The sequence below is a fragment of the Protopterus annectens genome, chromosome 11.part0 (genome assembly GCF_019279795.1).
Source record: "Protopterus annectens isolate FY-2018-M chromosome 11.part0, PAN1.0, whole genome shotgun sequence".
In the NCBI taxonomy this organism is placed as follows: domain Eukaryota; kingdom Metazoa; phylum Chordata; order Ceratodontiformes; family Protopteridae; genus Protopterus; species Protopterus annectens.
In genome coordinates this window covers 1,443,566,420-1,443,591,453 of record NC_056745.1, presented here as the reverse complement: position 1 = coordinate 1,443,591,453, position 25,034 = coordinate 1,443,566,420, and the positions used below count along the sequence as shown (strand labels likewise).

At 44.8% G+C, this 25,034-nt stretch overlaps 1 protein-coding gene across 2 annotated transcripts in view; it reads right to left on the bottom strand.

The window, feature by feature from the left end:
* ING3 (inhibitor of growth family member 3) overlaps positions 1-25,034 on the bottom strand; it is a 671,267-nt gene that overhangs the window by 3,100 nt on the left and 643,133 nt on the right. The gene's annotated exons all lie outside the window — the stretch shown is intronic.

The window sequence follows — 25,034 nt, the reverse complement described above, 5'->3', positions numbered from 1 at the left end:
ACCCTCCATATTACTATGTCATACTAAATGTTGTGATGATGAAACATACACCAGAAAAATAACATTTTGGTTATGTGGCAGATACAGAATAGTTGTGTAAAATCTTATCGTAACCATAGATGTCCTTTACCCATATGTAAATAATACTGCAACATTGAATAGAAGGACATCTAATATAACGAGGTCAACATGGTTTATCTGACAAACATTTAAACAACACAAGATATTGACCCCAATTTTTACAGCTAGATATTGCTCATTGTGCATACTTATCAAAACCTTAATGAAAATTGATTCCATTAATTCTTATAAAACCAAAATGCTCTCTTCATCTCTCCTCCTCTTATACCATCCAAGGCAAACTAGATGTGATAGAGAAGTTGACTGACTTTGCCAGAGATCTGCATTTTTGCTGGAGAAAGAAAATGAATTAGGTGAAGGTGCAAGTAATATCTCAAGTGTCTGTGCACATCCAGAGAGTGCAGAATCCTCTCTCTTTTAATATGGGGATTAGGGAAGAATACAAGTAAATGGACGGCTTGATTCAAAGTTTTCTCAGACAACCTTGGACATAAAGGAAGGGCTGGTTTTAAGTGTCACCCTGTTCCTGTAGAATATAAGAAAAATATATTTTGCACATTAGCACTTGAAGTTTAGAGACATGCCTGAAGGCGAGAAGCTGCACAGTTTCCCAAGTCAAATGTCTGAGTGAGGTTGAAAGGGTGGCAGGGTTTAGTTTTTCAAGCACAAAATTCATGTCCCAATGGCAACAGGTTCTCTTCTAGGAGGTATAAGGTGAATAATTTCTTTTTTGAAAATGCTTCAAATGCAGGGAAAACATGGAAGGCAGCTTGAAATGGCCAAGGCATGTAACTTGATGCTGGAATAGGACAAGTTTTCTTTAAATAGATAGGAAAGGTATTCAAGTATTTGTGGTACACTGGTCTGTAGAACACCTCTGGACTGGCACCAGAAAGATAACTTTTTCCATTTAGCTAAATAAGTCTTCCCATTGTTAGGTTTTCTAGACACTTTCAGGATGGATAGCATATCTGGTGAATAAGATAAAGTATTAGAGGATAAGAATCCAATCCTCCAAAACTGTTAGCTTTAGGGTTGTCAGATTTGGGTGAATTACAGACCCTTTGATCTAGGTGATCAATGGTAGAGACAGTAGGAGGGAGAAAGTAGAGTTGTGTACACTTACCATAAATGTAGACATTCAAGTGTATTCACTGTTGCAGTCATCTCAGTCGGCCTGATTATCAAAGTCGTGGGTCCTGCATTGGTTGCTGTCTCATCTTCCATGACATCAGGTAGTCAGGGGTGTAAAGCATGCAGCCGACGCCATTACATCAGTTTTTCTTGCTCCAGATGTCAGGTGCCCCCCATAATGGGAAGCAATTATATACAAGGTTACACCTCCAACAAAAAAGCAAATACACCAAAAAGCATTAAGAATAGTAAACAAGAACAGAGGTACAGTCAACAGAAGTCAGGGGGCTGGAGGGTGGGTAACCAGGACTGCAAAAGTGAATACACTCAAACATCTACATTTATGGTAAGTGTACACAACCATACTATGTTCTTCATGTTTCACTGTTGCAGTCATCACATTTGGGTAGATTCCCAAAGCTAAGGATGGGAGGAGGTAATCAGATAGCATTAGGACAAGCTATAAGGCCCTGCAAGACTGCAGTGGCAAAGCCAGCTCTGGATTTAGAAAAAAATTGGCAAGTGGTAATGCTTGGTGAAGGTATGTACAGAACTTCAGGTAGCAGCTTCTAGGGTGTCCCTGGTAGGGACACCTCTGAGAAAGGCTGTAGAGGTAGATGCAGCCCTGGCTGAATATGGTTTTATCCCCTGTGGGGTACGTTTTCCATGGTGCTTATAGCATAAATTAATGCAATGGCCTATCCACTTAGAAATGGTTTGCTTTGAAATGGCCTTCCCCTCTGCCCCTGCAGCAAATGCAACCAGCAGCTGTTCAGATTTCCTGAGAGTCTTAGTCCTGTCCAAGTAAAATCTAAGTTGTCTGTGCACATCTAAGGAGTGCAGTATTTGTTCCCCTTTGTTCTGTGGATTAGAAAAGAAGGTTGGCAGATGAATGGACTGATTAAAGGCCACACTGGATACCACCTTGGGCATGAAGGATGGATTGGTCCTGAAGGACACCGTGTCAGCATGAAAGATGATGAAAGGCTCCACTGCCATGAGGGCCTGTAATTAATACATCCTTCTTGCTGAAGTGATGGCTAGAAGGAAGGCTGTTTACCAAGAAAGGAATTTCAACTCTGCGTTTGCAGCTGGCTCAAAAGGAGGTGGTGTGAGCTTTTCCAATACAAAGTTAAGGTCCCAGGCTGGGGTAGGGGCTCTCCTGGGTGGTCTTAAGTTTTTGGCCCCTCTGAGGAATTGCTTCAGCAGTGGATGAGAGAAGAGGGGTGGTTCTGTATTGCAATGAGCTGAAATGGCTGAGGCATGAATTTTGATGGAGGAAAAGGAAAGGCCCTTGTGAAGCATCTCAGTTAAGTATTGAAGAATATGGGGTAAATTGGGCGCTGCTGTGCCCATCCCCTGAGTTTGGCTGCAGGAACAGAATCGTTTCCATTTTTCAGCATAGGATTTTCTTGTACTAGGCCTCCTTGCCTCCAGAATGACATCCATCACTTGCTTACTGAGAGATGGTAACGGAGACATCAGGTAATTAAGCTAGGCTGCCAGGTTCAGGGTTTGAAGCTGTGGGTGCAGAATCTGGCCCTCCTGCTGGGACAACAGGGCTGGGGTCTGAGGCAGGTGCCATAGTGCCAGCAGTGACACACTGCGCAAAAGGGGGTACCAGTGTTGGCGTGGCCAGTCTGGTGCAATCAGTATTGTCCTTGGTTTGTCCTGTTTGATCATTAGCAGTACCTTGGAGAGGAGAGGCAGAGGGGGGAAGGCATAAACTGATAGGCTTTTCCAGATGAAGGACAGGGCATCCACTTTCCAAGCTTGTTTGTGGGGAGTCCATGTGCAGAATTTGTCCAATTGGTAGTTCTGGGGGGAGGCAAATAGGTCTATCTCTGGGCTCCCCCATTTGTTTCTCAACATGTTGAATGTCTTTGGTTCCAGTTTCCACTCGTGTGGGTCCATGAGATTTCTGCTTAGGTTGTCTGCCAGTGTATTTAGCTTTCCTGGCAGGAATTGAGCCTGTAGGTGCACTTGGTAGCTCAAGGCTGTGTTCCACAGAGCCATGGCTAGTCTGCAGAGAGGGTATGAGTGGGTTCCCCCCTGCTTGTTTATGTACCACATAACAGTAGTTTTGTCCATCTTTACCAATAATTGTCCAGGAAGAATGTGGTCCTTGACGGCTGTCAGAACATTCTGTACAGCTAACATTTCTTTCTGATTGATATGCAGGTGCGTTTGATTTGGGTTCCATTTGCCCTGAATGCACTGCTCTGCCAAGTGAGCCCCCCATGCATAGTCTGATGCGTCTGTTGTTAGGGTTTGGGCGACGGGGTAGAGTGAATGGCAGTCCCTTGTTTTGGTGGCTGGCCTCTGCCCACCAAAGGAACTCTATCTGTAGACAAGGTATGACAGGAATCACTGATTCTAGAGTCTGAGAATGTTGACACCATAGGCTTTTTAGATACCACTGTAGTTTCCTCATATAATAAGAGCGGCAACAAACAATCCAAAAACCAGCGAACAACGGACTGGACCAAAGAAGTTTAATTGCAAGTATAATAAAATATATAATTCACCACAATCAAAATAAGGCTATGAGTTCCCAATTTTTTGCATGCAGTGCAATCTTTCCCCCTAAGGGAACAGTCAGTTGAGCAGGGCTTGGCAGGTTTAAAGTTAAGTCATTGAGACAGTCTACCATAGGGGGAGTCTTACTACTCCCTGCTTTGGAAATGGGAGCCCACCACTGCTTAGGCCTGTGAGAAAGTACAGTTTTGTACCTACCATAAATGTAGATGTTCGAGGATTCCATTGCTGCAGTCCTTACTATTGGGTATAGTCCGCATCCAGTCGGCCCGAATACCAGAGTATAAGGCTGACGTCGGTCAGGGCGCATTAGACTGACGTCAGTACGTCAGGGTACTAATGCGCATGACCGGCGTCATATCCTCAGTCTTTTCTTGCCCCAGATGTCAGAAGACCCTAAAAAGACAAGGCCCAAAATACCTGCACCAAAACATGAACAATATATACAAAAATATAAGCAGGTAAATCACCTACACAACCACCCCTAAACACAGAGGGAAGGAGGGAGGTAAATTGGACTGCAGCAATGGAATCCTCGAACATCTACATTTATGGTAGGTACAAAACTGTACTATGTTCTTCTCTTCCATTGCTGCAGTCCTACTATTGGGTAGAATCCCAAAGCAGAGGTAAGGGAGGCTGGCAAATCATAAAGAAGCAGGAGCTGACAACATGCCTTGCAAAACAGCTGTGGCAAAACCAGCCCTAGACTTAGAGTAGATAGGAAGGTGATAATGCTTAGAGAAAGTATGCACTGAACTCCAAGTAGCTGCTTCCAAAATATCCTTAGTTGCCACCCCGTAGAAATGCTGTTGAAGTGGCAGTAGCCCTAGTGGAATGAGGCCTAATCCCAGCTGGAACCTCCTTGCCATGATGGGAATAACAAAATGCAATGCAAAAGCCAATCCACCTAGAAATAGTTTGTTTTGACACAGGCTTGCCCTGCGAACTCAAAGCAAAAGAAACAAACAACTGCTGAGACTGCCTAAAATCCTTAGTCCTGCTTAAGTAATAGCAATTGCCTGTGTACATCTAAAGTATGCAAAATCTTCTCCCCTTTATTTTGGGGCCTGCATAAAAGGTAGGCAAATGAATAGTTTGGTTTAAAGCCACACTAGAAACCACCTTAGGCATAAAGGAAGGATTAGTACGTAATGATACCCTATCCTTATGGAATATCAAAAGGGCTCGACTGCCATAAGGGCCTGCAACTCAGACACCCTTCTTGCAGAAGTAATAGCCAACAAAAAGCAGTCTTCCATGACAAATATTTCAATTCAGCAGTAGCCGAGGCTCAAAAGGTTGTAGAGTAAGTTTTTCCAACACAAAATTGAGATCCCAAGCAGGAGTAGGAGCTCTACGGGGGTCTTATATTCTTAGCCCCTCTAAGAAACTGCTTGAACAAGGGATGCGAAAACAATGGTGGGTCACAATCATAGTGAGCTGAGATTGCTGCAGCATGAATCTTGATGGAAGAGAAGGACAGACCCTTGTCCAGTAACTCAGTAAGATATTGAAGAGCCATACTCAAATTAGGCTCAGAAATCTCCAAATTCTTTGCTTTACTCCAAAATAAAAATCTCTTCCATTTTGCTGCGTACACTTTCCTTGTACTAGGTCTTCTAGCTTCCATAATCACATTTAAAACTTGTTGAGGAAGTTGAGACCTGCTGTGTTTCAACACAGAATATGCCAGGCTGTCAGAGGAAGAGAGTGAAGCTTGACATTGAGCAGATGACCGTCCTGCTGGGATAATAGATGTGGAATCAAAGGTTAAGGCCATGGAGGCTTCTTTACCAGACTCCGTAGTAGAGGGTACCAGTGTTGCCGAGGCCAATCTGGAGCTATCAAAATCATCCTTGGCCTGTCCTGTCTGACCTTTAACAGTACCTTTGAAAGAAGAGGCAGAGGTGGAAAGGCATACAGATGAAGGTTTGTCCAACTGAAAGACAGAGCATCCACTTTCCAAGCTGTGTGATGAAACCCCTTTGTGCAAAACTGTGGCAGCTGGTGGTTTAGTGGAGAAGCGAACAGATCTATGTCTGGAGTTCCCCATGACACTGTCAATTTCTGAAATACATGAAGATCCAGTTTCCACTTGTGGGGATCCATGATTTGTCTGCTTAACACATCTGAGGAGTTCTGTGCTCCTGGCAGAAACCTTGCCTGAAGAGTTAGGTGCAAGCGTAGCGCAGTCTCCAATAAAATCATTGCATGCCTGCATAGAGGATAAGAATGTGTTCCCCCTTGTTTGTTGAAGTACCACATGACAGTTGTGTTGTCTGTTAGAATCAACACCTGCCCTGGAAGAAGTAACTCCTTGAAAGCCAGAAATGCGAACTGGACTGCTAACATCTCCTTTATGTTGATATGTAGATGCTGTAGTCTGGCAGGCCACTTGTCTTGTATCCACTTTGCAGTTAGATGAGCTCCCCAAGCAATGTCTGAGGCATCTGTCGGTAAAATCTGACTCGCCTCTGGCGGGTCACAGAGAGTCCCTTGTTTAGGTGACATTCCTGAGCCCACCACAAAAATACTCTTTGAAGGCAAGGTATTATTTGAATGACAGTGTCTAAATCCTGGCAGTGCTGTGTCCATACATTTCTGAGATACCATTGTAACTTCCTCATATGCAGTTTGGCATTGGGAAGCACCAGAATACAAGATGCCATGAACCCTAATGCTTGAAGGACTGTCTCTGCAGTCAGCACGGACTGATGAGATAGTTGATGGAAGTAAAGTGACAGACTCTTTCGTTTGTCCGGGGTTAAAAAGGCCATCTGGGCTGCTGTATTCAGTCTCACACCCAGAAAGCACATGTCTTGAGAGGGTACTAGACTGGACTTTATTTCGTTCACAGAATACCCTAGGCATCTTAGCACTGCTATAAGATATTCCAGATGCTGTAGAAGGTCTTCCTTTTCTTGAGCCAGAATCAGGCAGTCGTCTAAATAAGGATAGATTTGAAGTCCTTGTAGCCTGAAGTAAGCTATCACTGGAGCCAGAACCTTTGTGAATACTCTAGTAGATAAGCCAAAGGGCAATGCAGAGAACTGATAATGAGAATCTCCAGCTTGAAACTGCAGATACTTCCTGTAACTTAGCCTGATATGCACATGAAGGTAAGCTTCCTTGAGATCTAAAGTTACCATCCAGTGATCTTTGCCCAGCAGGGGTAAAAGCTGTTGTAACGTCAACATCTCGAACTGGGGAATGTCCAGATAAGTGTTGAGGAGAGATAAATCCAAAAGCAGTCTCCACGTGTTCCCCTCCTCCGGTACTAGGAACATGCGAGAATAAAATCCTAGGCCCCTTTTTGACACAGGGACTGGTAGAATGATGTCCAACACCCATCTGTCTTGAGTAATTAAATCCCAATTTCCTTTGAAAAGAGACAGTTGTCCTTCCAAAGGAGCTGCCAGACGAGAATCTACTGGCAGTTGAAAAGGCAGGTCATTGGGTCTGTTTACGAAAGGACTGACCCCTGCCCTCACCAGAAGTCTGAGCAGGTGAACTCCTGTTCTAGGCCTAAAGAACCTTGAGCCCTGCCCCTACCACGTCTAGACCTACCCCTAGACTGGGAATCATAAGCAGGATATGTCCACCCCTTAGCAGGCCAATTTCTACTAAACTTCGTGGCTGTACCTGCAAAAATCTGTAACAGTTTGCATAGACTTAGCTTTGTCCTCCATTTTCTTCAAAACTGCTTCCACAGGTGAACCAAACAACACATCAGACTGTAAAGGAGCATCCAAAATCCTTGTCTTAACATGCTCAGGCAAATTTTGATCCCTCAACCAGGCATGCCTAAGAACAGAACTAGTGGCAGCCACCCTCGAGGAGGCCTGCACAGCATCAAAACCACATTGCAAAGAATGCTTGCCCACTTGTTCAGACACATAAACTAAATCCAGCAAGTCTTTACAATCAATACCTTCCAAAGCATCCACCTTAGATTTCAATTGTGAAAGGAGATAATTTTGATATTTCAGCATGTGAAACTGACAATTTAACGCTCTCATGGCTAGAGTGGAAGAAGTATACACTTTCTTACCCCACCTATCTAATGCCCTTGCCTCTTTGTCAGTGGGAACAGGATTCTTAACCACAGAGGCCTTAACACCTTTAGGCCCCTGAGAAACAGTTTCTGGGATCGCCCTAGGACTCTTAAACAAATATTTATGAGCTTCGGGCACCCTATAGTACCTATCAGGTTTAACAGGAGCAGGAGGCAAAGAATCAGGGTTCAGGGAAGCCTCTGCAAAAACATCTTCCACCACATTCAACACAGGCGGTATAGCTAAGGGCCTATGCTGGGGTAAAAACAAGAATTCCCTAAGCCTCTTCCTGGAATCAGAGTAATCCTGGCCTTCCCATTTAAAGTGCTCCCTCATGGAATGCAGAGTCTCTGAAAATGAAAAATCCTCAGGAGGAGAAGCAAGGAGTGGCATCATCCACATCAGAATCAGAATAATGAGGATACTCCTGCAAATCTTCCAGAAGATTCAGAAGCACCTGAACCCTGTTCAAAACTGTCAAACTCTGGTTCCACTCTAGGCCTCTTATCAGGAGGGCCCATAGAACCTCTAATCATAGTAATCAAATCTTCTGCCATTTTAAGCATATGTTTCTTAGGTACAGAACTCGAAGCTAGGAGAAGCCCCTACTGAAGCTGAAGTTGGCCTACCTCTAAAGAAGTTTTGGCAACAGAAGGAGGCTCTAACTACTTTGGGAAGAGAGGAAGAATAGTTACCTGAGAAGCCCCCCAGCCTGGCCTGCCTCCTGAGTGGGTACATCCTGTAACAGTAAAGTTTCTGCCTGAGACTCTATAGATACTCCTGGCAAAACCTCTGGCTCCACTGAGCCATCTAAAGAACCGGCGTCTGGGACTGCGGTTCATCAACCCTAGGCTTCGCTGTTTTGTCCCTGCGCTTCTTGGAGCATCCGACGGCATTTTATAATTGCAACGCTTCCCAAACACTAATCTGGCACAGTCTAACCTCCTCTTAATAGTGCGTTTGTTAAACCTAGCACAAGAGCGGCAACCAACAACGCCGTGCTCAGGCCCTAAACAAGGTATACACAATGTATGGTAATCCCTATGAGGTATTTGTTTCCCACAAGAAATACAGTTATTCACTTTTTCTGACATCCGGTTAAATACTGAGGCAAGAAAAACAAAATGTTCCCAACGGGTACTTAGCCAACTCTGATTCGGTCTGAAACTCCGGTTTCGGAAATATTTCAGAACGCCAACCTGCACTCGCAAAACTGCTTCTGCATCGGACAGCGCGGCAAAAAAGACTGAGGATATGACGCCGGTCATGCGCATTAGTACCCTGACGTACTGACGTCAGTCTAATGCGCCCTGACCGACGTCAGCCTTATACTCTGGTATTCGGGCCGACTGGATGCGGACTATACCCAATAGTAAGGACTGCAGCAATGGAAGACGAAGAACATCCTTGGGACTGAAGCCTGGGTGGTCTGCTGGTTCTGGGTTTGGACTGAGAAAGCCTGGAAGAGGCAGGAAAGGACCAATTCCTAGAGGGCCAATGCCTACTAAATCTGGGAGGCTGTACTTGCAGGAACTATTTAACAGTTTGCATAGATTTAGCTTTTTTTCTCCATCTTTTTAAGTACTACTACTGCTTTGTTGCCAAACAGGCGGTCTTGGTTTAAGGGAGCATTCAGTAATTTAGCTTTAACATGATCTGGCAAAGATTACTCCTTAAGCCAAGCATGCCTTCTAAGTACAGAAACAGTGACAGCAGCCCTGCAAGATGCCTCTAATGAATCAAAACCACATTGCAAAGTATGTTTTCCAACTTGTTCAGCAGAATGCATTAAATCCTGTAAATATTTTCAGCATAGTCAGGAATCAACATAATTTTCTGATTCAGCAATCCAGTAATATGCTGCTGATACTTTAACATATGAAACTGGCAGTTTAAGGCCCTAATGGCAAAGGTTGCAGAAGTGTATACCTTCTTACCCCATCTATCCAGAGCCCAGGAATCTCTATCAGAGGGGGTAGGATTTTTGGCAGTAGTAGCCTTAATGCCCTTGGGTCCCTGTGAAATGGTCTCAGGATCCGCAGTAGGATTTTTAAAGAGGAATTTGTGAGAGTCAGGTACCGTGTAATACCCATCAGGTTTTCTGGGAGCAGGAGGTAAAGAGTCAGGGGCCAGGCTAGATTCTGAGAAGGTATCATCTACAATGTCCAATACAGGAGGGATAGCTAAAGGCCTGTGTTGAGGCAGGAGTAAGAATTCCCTAAGCCTCTTTTTGGAGTCAAAGTAATCCTGGCTTTCCCAGCAAAAATGCTCCCTAAGAGTATGCAAGGTTTCACCAAAAGAGAAATCCTCTGGAGGGGAAGCAGAGGGAATGGAGTCCTCATAGGTATATAAGGGCAAATCCTGGACATCAGAGAAACCAGAAATTTCAGAATCCTGATCAGAAGAATCAGAAGGAAAATCAGTCCTAGGTCTCTTAGAGGGGGAAGGATGGATTCCCCTGATTAGAGTAATAAGGTCTTCAGCCATTCTTACCACTTGTTTTTTTAGGCATAGGGGCCTGGCCATGCAGTCTGGGCGTCGGTTTTCTAGGCATGGATCGAATTTTAGGCCTTGAAGAAGAAGATGGTGTTGGTTTAATATGCAATTCAGTAGGCCTGAACACACCCTCAGAAGCCGGTGCCTGCACAGCGGCTCTGGACCCATCCAAGGTAGAGATATCCGCAGGTTCCAGAGTGGAAGAAGCATCTCGCGGCATACCAGACTCCGAATGGGTCTCAGTAGAGGCCTGCGAATCTGAAGTAGCTGGTATCAGGGGCTGCGAAAGCGCCTCACTGAGTACCGGCAAACTGGCAACTAGCTTAGGAGAAGCGACGTCGGCAGCTTTGGACCTAAGCGGTCTGTCTCTGTCTATAATTTATAGTTTTTTTTTAGAATGTCAGTAGTCAGGTGGCTTAACGAAGCCATTTTGGGATAACTGAACCAAGTACCAAAATATTTAGATGTGTAAATAACCCGACGACGAATAGTACGAGGTTTGAATAAGGCACAAAACCGACAGCAAGGTACGTCGTGGTCTTAGCCTAAGCAAGGAATGCAGTACGAATGAAAATCTTTATGAGGTATTTGCTTTCCACAAGAAATACAATTGTTAACTTTTACTGACATCGGTTTAGAGCAAGAAAAAGGATCCCCAACGGGGTACTTAGCTTAGTTGAAGACTTCGGATCAGAATCTCAAAAACAAAAATTTCAGGAGTCGGCCGACCAGCACTTGCAAACTGCTTCGGGCACCGCAGAGCAAGAAAGACTGATGTAATGGCGTCGGCTGCATGCTTTATACCCCGACTACCTGATGTCATGGAAGATGAGACAGCAACCGATGCAGGACCCAAAACTTTGATAATCAGGCCGACCGAGTGCTACTTCAAGCAGATAACCCAAATGTGATGACTGCAACAGTGAAACACGAAGAACATCAAGTGTTGCCTGTGTCAGAGAGGAGCAATTAGGATCAAACTGGGTCTATCTGACCCCACCTTTAGAAGCACCCTGGGGAATAAAGGAATAAAAAAGTATCTACTATTTGTTTTGAAAGGAGGCTAACAAATCTGTTTGAGGTGTTCCGTAGAACTGGATCAATACCTGGAAGTTACTCTTGTTCACACTATCTGTGAGGGTCTGCCCTGGTTCTGCTCAATTTGTCTGCTGTTAAGTTTTGCTTTGATGGAAAATAATATGCTTGGAGGGTTAAGGATTGCTGAAGGGTTAACTGTCAAGTGAAAAAAGCCAACCTGTATAGGGAGCACAGGCTTGTGCCCCCTAGATGTACCACATCACTGTGGTGTTGTACAACTGTTTGAAATTTATGTAATTTGGTCTGTCTGAAAAATGCACAGACCATGCACCTTTACTCTCACAGGAACTGTTTCCCAAGGAAATTCTGAGGTGTCTTTAGATGCAGAATGACTTGGGGGTTGAGGAGAACAAGTAGAGATACAAAACTGTTAATATTTGCAGTCTCCACCAGTCCTGTTCGATTATACAAAGCCCAAGACAGGTATCTGAAAATCTAAAGAATGTAATTATACACATACTTGATACAGACTGTTCGACCCAGTTACAGAAGTTTAGAGATCTTTTAGGGCCCATGTTACTATCAAGCTTCCCTGAGGAATAAAAGGTAACAGACTCTGAAGGGTCAATATCTTGAATACTGGAACTTCTAAAAATGAAATAGGACGGATGATGTAAAATTGGACTCAGGAAAGGCTCTTCATTAGTGCCAGAACCATTCTGGAAAAGAAGCCTTTGCCTTTTGAAAAATCACTAGTTCTTTGATTCTTAGAGTAAGCAAGGCTGAAGCATTTGAGGAAAAAAAAAACTCTTGTTTGGCATGGGGGAAGGGCAGGAACTCCCTGAAATGAGTTTTATTTTTAATGCATCCAGTGTCAAGGGTTCCCCTCTTAAACCACTTTTAACCCCCCTGTAAGTTAGTAATCTGTAGCTAAAGGGGAATACGGGTCTATATCACGATTTCGAAAAGTCTGGAGATCGAACGGCATTTACACTGAAAATGCCATATTGAAGTCGCTCTTGTGGGACGCTAAAGTACAGTTGTGTACACTTACCATAAATGTAGATGTTCGAGTGTATTCACTGTTGCAGTCATTACATTTGGGTAAACCTGCTGGCAGGTTGCCCTCAGTCGGCCTGAATTCCAAAGTCCTGGGTCGGCTGCTGTCGACCCTTCCCTGACGTCAGGTTGTCAGGGGTATAAAAGATGCGGCCGATGCCATTTTCTTTAGTTTTTCTTGCCCAAGATATGTAAGGTGCCCCCTAAAAGGGTAGCCAAAATTTATATATAGATATATATATATATATATATATATAAATACATGCACCAATATAAACTTTACCTTCAACTACAAGCAAATACACCACATAGGTTGCATAAATCAGAGAAGGATAGATAGGTTCCAATCAGAAGAAAGGGGGATGGCAGGTGGGTAACCTGGACTGCAACAGTGAATACACTCGAACATCTACATTTATGGTAAGTGTACACAAAGTACAGTTTTGTACCTACCATAAATGTAGATGTTCGAGTGTTCACCCTGCTGCAGTCATCACACTTGGGTTATCCTGCCGTCAGGCGGTCCCGCAGTCTTTCTTGCTGACTGTGGGACCGCCTGACGGCAGGACAAACCCAAGTGTGATGACTGCAGCAGGGTAACATGATGAACATCTGTACTATGTTCTTCGTGTTTCACTGTTGCAGTCATTACATTTGGGTAGTCCCAGAGCTAGGGTTGGGAGGCGGGAGCTAAACAGCATTAGGAGTGGCTATGAGGCCCTGCAGAACTGCAGTGGCAAAGTCTGCCCTGGATTTAGAGTAAAGTGGCAGATAAAGGTGTGCACTGAACTTCAAGTAGCAGTCTCTAAAATGTCTTTGGTTGGTACTCCCCTGAGAAAGGCTGCTGAAGTGACTGCAGCTCTGGTTGAATGTGGCCTAATGCCATGGTGTAAGTAGCAGAAACAAATGCAGTGACCTATCCACTTTGAAATAGTCTGCTTTGAGATGGCCTTTCCTTGTGATCCTGCAGCATATGCCACTAGTAATTGGTCTGTCTTTCTGAAAACTTTGATTCTGTCCAAGTAGAATCTAAGCTGTCTGTGTACGTCCAAAGAATGCAGAATTCTCTCCCTCTTGTTCTGTGGATTTGGATAAAAAGTTGGCAGATGAATAGTTTGGTTAAGAGCCACACTGGACATCACCTTAGGCATAAATGTTGGGTTTGTCCTCAGAGAGACCCTGTCTGGAAAAATAAATGATAAAAGGTTCCACAGCCATGAGTGCCTGTAGCTCTGAAACTCGTATTGCAGAAGTTATTGCTAAAAGCAGAGCTATTTTCCAAGATAAAAACTTTATATCAGCAGTAGCAGCTGGCTCAAAAGGAGGCAGGGTGAGTTTTTCCAAGACATAGTTGAGGTCCCATGCAGGCATTGGTGATCTCCTTGGAGGCATTAAATTTTTGGCTTCTCTGAGGTACTGCTTTAATAAGGGATGAGAAAAGATTGGTGGTTCTGTATTGTAATGAGCCGAAATGGCAGAGGCATGAATTCTAATACATGAAAAAAATAGGCCTTTGTCCAGCATCTCTGTTAAGTATTGTAAAATCTGAGGAATATTTGGCACAGCTATATCAGTCCCTTGTGCCTGGTTCCAAGCACAGAATCTCTTCTATTTTCCAGCATAACATTTTCTAGTACTAGGCCTTCTGGCCACCAAATTGACATCCATCACAGCTTTACTGAGAGGTGTGCTTTGTATGACTACATTATCCGCCATGCTGCCAGGTTTAAAGTCCTGAGTTGGCTGTACAGGATCCGATTGTTTTCCTGGGACAGTAGATGAGGTATTTAAGGTAAGGTCCAAGCTGGGCATTGAGACAAGCTCTTTAGGATTGGAAACCAGTACTGGCGGGGCCAGTCTGGGGCAATCAGTACCATTTTTGGCTTCTCCTGTCTGACCTTTAGGTGTACCTTGGGGAGGAGTGGCAGTGGGGGAAAGGCATATACTGATAGGTTTTTCCAGCTGAAAGATAGGGTGTCTACTTTCCATGCTTGTCTATGATAAGTCCTTGTGCAGAATCTTTTTAGCTGGTACTTGTGAGGGGAGGCAAATAGATCTATGTCCGGGCATCCCCATTTCCTTGTTATCATGCTGAAGACTTGTGGATCCAGCTGTCACTCGTGGGGATCCATGAGGTTTCTGCTTAGTTCGTCTGCCAGAGTATTTTTCCTTCCTGGCAGGAATTGTGCCTGCAGATGTACTTGGTAAGTTAATGCTGTGTCCTACAAAGTCATGGCTAGTCTGCTAAGGGGTTAAGAATGTGTGCCCCCCCTGCTTGTTTATATACCACATGACTGTGGTGTTGTCCGTCTTTATCAGTAGTTGTCCCGGATGAAGTAGGTCCTTGAAGGCTGTCAGGGCATTCTGAACAGCTAGCATCTCTTTTTGATTGATACGTAGATGCATTTGGGTTGAGGACCATGTGCCCTGAATGTATCTTCCTGCCATGTGGGCCCCTTAGGCATAATCTGATGCATCCGTTGTTAGTGTCTGCCTGGCTGGGGGTAATGTGAATGGCTGCCCCTTGTTTTGGTGACAAGCCTTTGCCCACCATCGAAACTCCTGTTGCAGGCAGGGAATGAGAGTAATCATTGTTTCCAGGCTGTGGCAATGTTGATTCCAAACACTTTTTAGGTACCATTGAAGTTTCCTCATATGCAGTCTTGCATATGGAATTAGTAGGATGCAGGATGCCATGAAGCCCAAAGCCTGCAGAATTTTTATTGCAGATAACTGGGCCTTTGTTGCCAACGTTTTGAAATAGGTAGTCAGTTGCCTTTGTTTGTCTGGCGTGGAGGTCCTCATCCCGCCCCCACCTGAAATAAAAAAGACCACAGTGAAAAACTTCTCAAAAGCCGACTTCACACTTCTAAAAACTAGTGTGGTCTCCTTTAAGGCCCCTGAGCCAGTGGTAAACATTACTCAAATGTCTTCTACCAGCACCTACAGGACTGCATGGATCAGGCAATCCCAAGCAAAACTAAGACTCTTTGTACCAAAGGCAAGCGTCCAGTCTGGTGGACCCCAGCCATAAACAAGCTCTACAACAAAAGGAGGAAGCTACTACAAGATAGAGCAAAATCCTTGAAAGGTAAGACACCTTTGATCATTATAAGTAAAAAACTAAGAGCTCTCATAAAATCATCCAAGGCAAATTTTGAGAGAAAAATCGCCAAGGACTCAAAAGACAATCATAAGGCCTTCTTTAGCTATGTTAGAAACCTAGGAGGAAACTCCCAGATATGCTCAGAATTAGTTCAAAATGATGTGAAGATTACTGAACCTACACATTGCCAACATACTGGCTGACAGGTTCAGTGCAAACTCCCCCCCCCTCCCCCCCAAAAGGAGAGATATCTATACCAGAGGATTGTAGCCCCCAAACATCTCCAGCAGGTGAGAACTGCTCTCTCCAAGGCAAAAACACAGCATCCATGGGACGGATGGTGTCCCTGGCGGTGTGCACCAGGAACTCAATGAGGAATTAAACCCGCAGTTAGGACAGCAGTTTAATCTTAGCCTCACCTCAGGATAGATACCCAAGGAGTGGCGCCGGCGACTGTGGTCCCACTTCACAAGGGTGCCTCCACCGACCCTCGAAATTACCGTCCCTTTAGCTTGACAAGCCTTATCTGCAAACCCATGGAGAGGATCATAATGGAACTCATAAATAAAGACATAGGAACTTGCAGACTTTGGATCCAACCCAGTTTGGCTTTGTCAAAGGCAGATCATGCCTTTTAAACTTGGTTGACTTTTGAGACAGTCACCAAGGCCATTGATGAGGAAAGGCAGTCCATACAGCCTACCTTGACCTGGCAAGGCCTTGACACAATACCCCATTCAGGTATCATCGAAAAACTCATCAGCTTGAATGTAAACCCATACATCACAAGATGGGTTGCAAACTGGCTAAGTGACAGAACCCACAGGGTCAGAGTTGCTGGAGCCATGTCAGACTCAAAGCCTGTCACAAGTGGTGTCCCACAGGGCTCAGTCCTGGGTCCACTCTTGTTCGGCATCTACTTTTCTGAAGTACAAGCAAACGCAGGAGGGTTATGGCTGACAAAGTTTGCAGATGACTGCAAACTGCGCCATAGTCGAAAAACACATCTGACACAGATATCCTTCAGAAGGGCCTCACAGAAACAGATAACTGGTGCCAGAGCCATGGCCTAAAGTTAAACGCCAAGAAATGCATAGTCATACCCTTCGGGAAAAACAAGGTTACCCCTAGCTACCATACAGGTGGCAATCCACTGAGCACAGAAGAAGTCATCAGGGATCTGGGGACCCAGGTTGACAGTAGCCTGTCGTTTGACACTCATGTTGCTAAAGTAGTTAGGAAAACCTTCTACATTGCCCACCTGATCATGAAGGGATTCACATCTAGATCAAGGGAGGTCATCGTCCCCCTGTACTCATCACTCATTAGACCTATGATTGAGTACAGTGCCCTATTCGGAATGTATCTGACCCGACACCTGCAGCAGCTGGAAAGGCCCCAAAAGTTCCTCACCAAAAGGATAAAGTGTCTCAAAAATATGTCTTATGCTGCCCGACTGAAAGAACTCCAGCTCTATTCAGTCTCATATCGCTTGCTCAGAGGTGACCTGTGCCTGACATATAAGGCCATGTCAAACCCAGATTTGATGAATATGCTTCACCTCAAAAAATCTAGATCCCTCAGAACCACAAGGGGCGGAGACTTAAACCTTGACACTGTTATTAATAGAGAGCGTGCTGGAGGACAGATTCATCACCCAGAGACTCCCTATGCTGTGGAACAAAATCCCGGTACATGTGAGGCAGAGCACCTCGCTGGCCTTGTTCAAGAGGAATCTTGACCAATGGATGGGAGATCGCAGATATACCCCAGGGATTACTTCAGTGTCACTGCTTGACAGAGGCACAGCAAAATAATAGGCATAGTTTTATTCAAACTAAAGGGGTGGCGAAAGCCACATAACTATGGGCTAGGCTTATAAATGCCCTTGGGCAGATAGCCTAGTATGAACCTATGAACCTATAAGCCATCTGGGTAGTTGTTTTTAAGCTTGCACCCAGGAATATTATCTCTTAAGAGGGTACTAGTTTTGATTTCTTTTCATTGACTGTGTACCCTAGGCATGTTAGAAGTCTTTTCATAAACGCCAAATGCTGAAGAAGAATGTCCTTGTTCTCTGCTTGAATTAGACAGTCGTCCAAGTAAGGATATATTTGCATTCCTCTGTCTGCAGAATGCAATTACTGGTGCCAGGCACTTTGTAAAGACCCTGGGCGCAGTAGATAAGCCAATGGGCAGTGCAGAGAATTGGTAATGCATTGAGCCAGCCTTGAATCAGAGGTATCTTCTGCATAATTGTCTGACTGGGACATGCAGGTATGCCTCAAGTCACAAGCCAAGTGTTCTTGCCCAGCATGGGCAGAAGCTGCTGCAAAGTCAACATTTTGAATTTTGGAATTTCCAGGAAAGTGTTCAGAATACATAGGTCCAGTATCGGCATCCAGGCCTTGTCCTTTCTGGGTACCAAGAACAGAGTAAAATCCTTGTCCCTGCTCTTGCTCTGGTACTTGCTGAATGGCCCCCATGTTCATGAGGGATGAGACTTGTTTTTATGCCTCTGCCCATTGATTTTTTGGCAGATCTGGCCATCCGTTTGCCTTTGGCATAGTATGGAAATGGAAATGGAACTTGTGTCCTTGTGACACTGTTTAGAACCCACTTGTCCTGGGTTATGATGTGCCAATTTTGAGAAAAAAGTGCTAATTTCCCCCCTAAGGGTGCTGCCAGAAGATAAGTGCTTGGTGCAGGCAGGGGAAGTCATTGGGACAGTTTCCTGTATGGTTGTGATTTGCCTTCTCCAACTTTGGAGGTAGAAGCACCCCATTGCTTTGACCTGTATGAACCTTGCGCCTGGATCTGCCCCTTTGAGGTCTGTCTGACACAGGAACGGACCAATTCTTTGTAGGCCAGTGTCTACTAAACCTAGGTGGCTGTACTTGTAAAAAATCTTTGACAGTTTGCATAGATTTAGCTTTGTCCTCCATTTTCTTTAACACCTCTTCTGCCTTAATACCAAATAAAGTATCATGCTGTAAAGGTGCATCTAATAATTTAACTTTGACATGATCAGGCAGATTTTGTTCCTTTAACCAAGCAGGCCTCCTAATTACAGAACCCGTAACTGCGGCCCTGCAGGAGGTCTCCAAAGAATCAAAAAGTACAGTTTTGTACCTACCATAAATGTAGATGTCCGAACTGGATAGCATCTGCAGTCATAACAACTGGGTTGTCCTGTCGTCAGGCAGCCCTTCAGTCGGCCGGATTCCAAAGTCGGGTCCGGCCGGCTGATGTCCCACTTCACCCGACGACATCTCTGTTGGTCTTCGGGTATAAAGGCATCAGCCGACGCCATTTTCCTCAGTGTTTCTTGCCCCAGATGCCAATTGCCCTCTTGGAAGGCTAAAATTTGGATGAATGCCAATGTTTCCAAAAGGTAGAAGACAAACACAAAAATAAGTATGTATGTACATATATACAAACAAATACACCATAAGAGACTCCCCACCAGCTAGCTATTAGGAGGGTAAACACCCTAGGAGTACCACAGAGGGAAGGAGGAGGGTAATCCTGACTGCAGATGCTATCCAGTTCGGACATCTACATTTATGGTAGGTACAAAACTGTACTATGTCCTTCATGGATGCATCTGCAGTCATAACAACTGGGTAGAATACCATAGCCAACTAGGGGAGGAGGAAGAAACCAGATTATGGTGTGTTTAGGATCCCTTGCAGTACAGCAGTGGCAAACCCTGCTCGGGATCTGGAATATAGAGGCAAATTATAATGCTTGGCAAATGTATGCACGGAGGTCCAAGTAGCCGCCTCAATAATGTCTTTGGTTGCCACTCCTCGTAAGAAGGCTGTGGTAGTGGCTGTTGCCCTTGTAGAATGAGGCCTTATGTTCTGTGGAATTGGTTTTCCATGGAAGGAGTAACAGAATCGTATGCAATTTCCTATCCATTTGGAGATTGTCTGTTTGGAAATAGCTTTTCCTTCTCTTCCTGTTGCATAGGCTACAAAAAGCTGGTCAGTTTTTCTGCTACTTTTTGTTCTGTCCAGGTAGTAGCGTAGCTGTCTATGTACATCCAAGGTATGTAGTATTCTTTCCCCTCTGTTTTGTGGGTTGGGAAAGAAGGCAGGTAGGTGGATTGCCTGGTTTAAGGACACTCTGGATACCACCTTAGGCATAAATGTAGGATTAGTCCTCATGGACACTCTATCTTGGTGGAAGATTAGGAAGGGCTGTACTGCCATTAGGGCCTGAAGTTCAGAAACCCTCCTTGCTGAGGTTATTGCCAGAAGGAAAGCAGTTTTCCACGATAGATGTTGTAGGTCTGCTGTTGCTGCTGGTTCAAAGGTGCAGTGTCAACTTTTCTAGCACAAAGTTCAAATCCCAAGCTGGCAATGGTGGTTTCCTTGGAGGTTTTACATTCTTGATTCCTCTGAGGAACTGCCTGAGTAAAGGATGTGAAAAGACAGGTGGATCAAAACTGTATTCTGCTGATATAGCTGATGCATGTATCTTGATGGAGGAATAGGACAGGCCTGTATGTAGAAGCTCTGCCAAGTACTCCAGAATGTTAGCCATATCTATATTTGACACATCTTTTCCTCTTTCAGTACTCCAAATGACAAACCTTTTCCATTTTCCTGCATAATTCCTTCTTGTTGAAGGTCTGCGGGCTTCTAGGATAATGTCTTTAACCCTTTGGGAAAGTTCTGGATTAGTTGCTGCTATGTGATGTTCCATGCAGTCAGTTGCAACGTTTTAGGTTCGGATGCATGATGCTGTAGTTGTTCTGAGTTAACATCAAAGGCATCCGGGTATTGACCACAAGTTGTTCGAGACATGCTCCTCAGCAATGGGTACCAGTGTTGTCTTGGCCAGTTTGGAGCTATCAGGGTTATCCTTGGGCGTTCCTCCTTGATTTTTAGTAATACCTTGTGTATCAAGGGAAGAGGAGGAATGCATATGCTGTTAGGCCTTTCCAGCTGAAGGAGGCGAATCCACTTTCCATGCCAGTGGGTGGAATGTCCTTGTGCAGAATTTTTGAGCTGGTGATTGAGAGGGAAGAATAGATCTATCTGAGGCATTCCCATTTCTTTGAGATGGTTTTGAAGATGTCCGGATGTAGCATCCATTCGTGGGCATCCGATGTGGTTCTGCTTAACATGTCTGCTAGAGTATTCTCCTTTCCGGTACAAACATTGCCTGTAACTGGATGTTGTAGCTGAGTGCCAGGTTCCAAAGCTCCAAAGTCATTCTGCATAGGGGGTATGAATGAGTGCCTCCCTGTTTGTTGATGTACCACATGACTGTGGTGTTGTCTGTCCTTATCATCAAATGTCCTTCTTTGAGAAATGGTCTGAAGTTTTGGATTGCCAGTTTTACTGCCAGCATCTCTTTTAGGTTGATGTGCAGGTGAAGTTGATCCTGGGTCCACAAACCTTGCACGCATTTGTCCAACATGTGAGCCCCCCATCCTAGGTCTGAAGTCTGTTGTGATGGTCTGATTTGCTTGACAGCTGCGAAAGGGTAGTCCGGGTGTGACTGGCATGCTTGAGCCCACCATAGGAACTCCTGTTTTAAGCATGGAATTAGTGGAATTTCTGCTTCTAGGCTGTGACTGTGTTGAGACCATAAATTCTTTAGATACCACTGCAGTTTTCTCATATGTAGTCTGGCATGTGGGACCAAGATTATGCATGATGCCATGAAGCCCAAGGCCTGCAGTACTTTTCTTGCTGTTAACTTGTTCTGTTTTGTTAGAGCCAAGAAGTAAAGAGGGAGTTCTTTTCGGTTTTCTGCAGTTAGGAATGCCATTTGTCTTACTGTGTCCAATTCTGCAAGAATGTCCTTGTTTGGGATGGTATCAGCCTTGACTTTTGTAAATTGACTGTGTATCCCAGTGCTTGTAGCAAGTAAATGACCCTTTGTAAATCTGTTGTCAGCTTGCTCTTGTTGTCCCTTGTAGCAGGCAGTCGTCCAGGTATGGGTAAATTTGGATTCCCTGTAGTCTGCAGTGGGCGATTACTGATGCCAGGCATTTTGTGAATACTCTGGGCGCAGTAGATAAGCCAAAGGGCAATGCTGAGAATTGATAATGCTCTGATCCTGCAAGAAATCTGAGGTATCTTCTGCATATTGGTCGAATGGGGATGTGCAGGTATGCCTCCTTGAGATCTAGAGTCACCAGCCAACACTCCTTGCCCAGCATGGGAAGAAGTTGCTGTAGGGTCAGCATTTTGAATTTTGGGACAATGATGTATGTATTTAAGGTGGACAGGTCGAGAATAGGTCTCCAACTTTTTTCCTTTCTTGGAACTAGGAATAGTCTGGAGTAGAATCCTTTTCCTTGTTCTGTAATTGGCACTCTTTCCACAGCTCTCATCTTTGCTAATTGCATTATCTGTTGTAGAGCTTCTGTTTTTTTATTTGGAGGTAGGTTTGGTATTCCTCTTTTGACTGGTAAAGTGTGGAAGTGGAACCGGTAGCCTTGATCTATGGTTTGCAAAATCCACTTGTCTTTTGTGATGTAGTGCCAGTTTTTCAAAAATAAGGTTAATTTGCCGCCTAATGGAGCTGCTATTTGTTCCCTGGTAGGCGGATTTAGAGTTAAGTCACTGTGATTGTGTTGTTGTAGTGGCAGTGGTTGTGTCTGTGCCTCTGTTATTACCTTGCCACTGTCGTCCTCTATAGGCACCTCCTCTGGATTGGTTTCTGCCTCTGGGACGTCTATTCCTGCCCCTTTGGGATCTTGTGGAGTCAGGAAAGGACCAATTTTTGGCAGGCCAGATCCTGCTAAACCTTGGTGACTGAACCTGCAAGAAATCTTTAACTGTATGAACAGATTTTGCCTTTTCTTCCATTTTCTTCATTACCTGCTGGGCAGGTGTACCAAACAAACTGGTCTTATCCATAGGAGCATCTAATAACTTAGCTTTAACATGATCCGGTAAGACTTGTTCTTTTAGCCATGCATGTCTTCTTATCACTGTGCCAGTCATGGCTGACCTAAATGAAGCCTCCAGTGCATCATAGCCACATTTTAAGGAATGGTTACTAACCTGTTGTATGTTATTTACCATTTCTAATACATATTTCTTATCGACAGAGTCATCAGAGGATAGCTTTTTAGTTAACTGATCAAGCATAAACTCTTGGTATTGTATCATGTGAAACTGACAGTTTAAAGCTCTAGCTGAGAGAGTAGCTGAGGTGTAGACTTTTTTTGCCCCATCTGTCTAAAGACCTGGCTTCCCTTTCAGAAGGAATAGGGTTTTTTGCTGTGGCCGAGGCTACTGCCTTAGGACCCTGGGATATAGTTTCGGGGTCTGCAAGAGGGGCCTTGTAAAGGTGATGATGAGTGTCTGGTACCCTGTAGAATCTATCTGGTTTGGCAGGGGCTGGAGGTAAAGAGTCTGGTGCAGAGCAGACATCATTAAAGGCATCGTCCACCACAGAAAGGACAGGAGGTATAGCTAAGGGCCTGTGCTGTGGAAGATGCAGAAAAGTCCTAAGCCTTTTTCTGGAATCTGAGAAATCCTGCTGCTGCCATTGGAAATGCTCTCATGGCATGTAAGGTTTCCCCAAAGGAGAATTCTTCTGGTGGGGAAGCAGCTGGAATGGATTCTTCAGCATCTGAGTCTTCATAATTGGAGAAAGGAGCCTCTGGCTGGTCTGTTATGTCTGAGTCATCGGCTGAATCATCAGAGGACACAGGCTCGGGGCTCTGCCCTAGGTCTCTTCTCTGGGGCTGAGAGGCCCTGTCTGGGTGGGATTGAGATCCCCTAATCAATGATATTAAATCTTCTGCCAGAGTAAGCATTTGTGAGCTAGATGTGGGCCTGGTTGTAGGGGTTTGACAGGCACTGCTTTAGTAGATTTGGCTGCTTTAGCCCTGGCAAAGGCCTTAATGGACATGGCTGCTGGGGCCTAGCAGCACCACGTGCTGGGGTAGAGACATCCAATGGAATGGTGTCTGATAAGTCAGTAGCAACCACCGTAGTGGATAAAATTTCTGAGGCCGATTCAAGTGAAGTAGCAGGAGCCTCAGTGGTAGTCATAGATTCAGCTGTACTTTGATCAGTTTTCTCGGTTTCGGCCGAAACCGAGACACTCATGATTTGCTTAACCATGGTTTCGGCGAAACCGTGGACGCGATGTCGGTCTTTGGCGTTTTTAGTGATTTGGGAAGTCGGAGGATCCGGCGGCATAATATACGCAAAATCTGAGCCGAAAAACTGTTCAGCAAACTCCGACCGGCCTAAGCGTCGTCGGTTGAAAAAGCACAGGCCGAACAGGCTGCTACGTCGTGGGCTGGGCCTAAACAAGGCAAACAGTAAGAGTGGAAATCTTTATGAGGTATTTGTTTCCCACAAGTTAAACAATTATTTACTTTTTCTGACATCGGCTGAGGCAAGAAAGAGTCCCCAGCGGGTACTTAGCTTTAGAAGTCTTGGTAGTATTCGGTAGTAGTAATCTCTGGATCCGACCGACCGGCACTTGCGAACAGCTTCTGCTTCGGGCGCCACGCGGCAAGAAAGACTGAGGAAAATGGCGTTGGCTGATGCCTTTATACCCGAAGACCAACAGAGATGACGTCGGGTGAAGTGCGACATCAGCCGAAGCCGGACCCGGACTTTGGAATCCGGCCGACTGAAGGGCTGCCTGACGACAGGACAACCCAGTTGTTATGACTGCAGATGCATCCATGAAGGACATCCACATTGCAAAGTATGCTTTACAACCTGTTCAGCTGCATGCAATAAATCCTGCATTTCCTTGTTTTTTGCACATTCAGAGTTTAATAACATCTTCTGTTTAAGTAATGCCATGACACGTTGCTGATATTTGAGCATATGAAACTGACAGTTTAAGGCCCTTATAGCCAAGGTAGCAGATGTGCAAACCTTTTTTTCCCCATCTACCCAGTGCCCTAGAATCTCTGTCAGAGGGGGTAGGGTTTTTTGCAGCAGAAGCCTTAACTCCTTTGGGACCCTGTGAAATAGTTTCTGGCTCTGCAGCTGGGTTTTTAAAAAGGAATTTATGAGAGTCGGGAACCCTGTAATATATGTCAGGCTTAACAGGAGCTGGAGGCAAGGAGTCAGGGGTAAGACTAGATTCCGAAAACACATCATCTACAATGTCTAACACAGGTGGAATGGCTAGTGGCCTGTGTTGAGGTAGTAGAAGGGAATTCCTGAGCCTCTTTTTAGATTCTGAAAAATCTTGGCTCTCCCAGTGGAAATGCTCCCTCATGGTATGCAAGGTTTCCACAAAAGAATAGTCCCCTGGAGGAGAAGCTGAAGGTATAGATTCTACAGCATCAGAATCCTCATGGGGGGGGGATATTACAGATTACAAGAGGAATCAGAAGAAACAGAAACCTGATCTGAAGATTCATAGTCAGTCTCTTGCCTAGGCCTCTTATCAGAAGGGGGATGCGAACCCCTGATCAAGGTAATTAAGTCTTCGGCCATTTTGAGCATCTGTTTTTTGGGCACAGAGGCCGGTCCACGTGGCTCTTGAGTTTGTTTCTTTGCTTTAGAAGGTGCTTT